The sequence below is a fragment of the Pteropus vampyrus genome, unplaced genomic scaffold (genome assembly GCF_000151845.1).
Source record: "Pteropus vampyrus isolate Shadow unplaced genomic scaffold, Pvam_2.0 Scaffold396, whole genome shotgun sequence".
NCBI lineage: Eukaryota > Metazoa > Chordata > Mammalia > Chiroptera > Pteropodidae > Pteropus > Pteropus vampyrus.
The window spans coordinates 744,195-745,936 of NW_011889177.1; positions in this window are offsets into that span (position 1 = coordinate 744,195).

Genomic DNA, 1,742 nt, shown 5'->3' on the forward strand with positions numbered 1-1,742 from the left:
TCTTCCTATGCTATAAAAGTAGCAGGTATACTGAGATTGTATTTGTATCAATGTCAAGATGTATACAAAGTAAAAAATGTTTATTAGACAATTGCTTCGTTTGAGTGTAAAGATAATACTGTAGTTAATGGCTACTCAATAAATGTTAAATAATACTCATCAATTCGAGGCATTCATGATTATTATAATTTGCCATCTCTCTTCAGGCGAATAATAGCACAACATAAACAGATAATGCGTGCGCTAGTAAGAGGTACACCTTACTCTTTACTTAACTACTACAGCTACAGTTCTAGTTATCTACTAAGTCACAAACCACTCCAAAACCCAGGGGCTAAGATCACAAAATTTGTCATGTTTTCATGACTCTGCAGATGGATCGAGTGGTTATTCTGTCATCTTTCCTTGGGCTTACTCGGCTGGCAGGTGGGCTGAGGCTGGTCTTGGCTGGGACAGCTGGGATGGCCAGGCACCTCTCTAGTCTTTCACTCCAGGCTCCCTCACGCACCTGGTACTCACAGGGTGATTGTGGAAGCTATGGCACCTATGCAGATCTGAGCTCTGGATCTCAAGTAATGTCACTCCCAACACATTCTTCCACCTCCTTCGGCCTGCCTCCTGCCCAAAGAAAGTTAGTCAAAGGAAGTCACAAGGCCAGTTAGAGGAACGGACCTCATCTGTTCAGAGGAGAGTGGCAAGGTCGCGCTGCAAGGGGTGTGAACACAGGAAGGCACGGCCCTTCGGCGGCTGTTCTGCAGTGTCCACCATAGTCTGTCCTCTGGCCACGACAGTTCACATCCCCTCACAGGCAAACTATCCTTACCCATTCCCAAGACTCCAAAGTCCATTTAATCACCAAAGTCATCTCTGTGTATCTCGTTGCCTAAAGTCCAGGTGCAGGCAAAACTCCTCGGGCATGATTCCACAGGTTCAGCTCCTGGGGCACAGCACCTGTGGATTCAGAGCGCTGTGAACTAGGAAGACAAACAGTGTGCCCTCCTCATTCTCAGCCACCCAGCCTGTGAGACAGCGACAAACACTCCCACTTCATAAGGCGAGGGGAAGGAGGTATTGTTTTCAGAATGGAAGGTTTACTGCATGCACTGAACCACAGGGTCCTGGAATACACCGGGGCATGTCACCAGCTCCCTTGACCCTAGGGCCAGGCAGCGCTCCTTCATTACAGCAAGCTCCGCCCCCTTGTTTTCCCATCTATTGCTCTCTTTGGCTCTTGGCCCTGCCAGAGTTCTTTCTTTTCCAGAAGATATGGCTCCTGTCTGCAGCTAAGTAGCTTTCCCAGCCCACAGAAGGCTGAAGGCCCAGAGGCGTTTTTTTTTTTTTTTTAACTGTCTCTATTTCTTTTAATCCAAGTCGACACTACATTTGAGGCCCTTCAGTTTCTTAGAAGCCTTTTCCACTTTGTCTCCAAGTCACTGCCTGGAATCTTTCCGGTATCTTAACCAGGGGTTTTACAGTCATCTTCTTTATTTGAATTGTATCCTGAGACTATTTCTTACATTAAATACTGTCCTGAGTCCTCTATATTTCCTCTAAGTTCTGTTGTAAACTGTAAATTCCTTCTTTAATTCATTTCTGCTGTGGGCAATGTAACGCTCCTTGAAGATGTCCACATGATCACCCCTGAAACCAGTGAGCATTCCACCCTGCACGGCAGAAGGGACTCACCAGATGTGATGAGGGTGCGGTTTCTCCACGTGGCCAAACCCGCCCACGCACCTCTT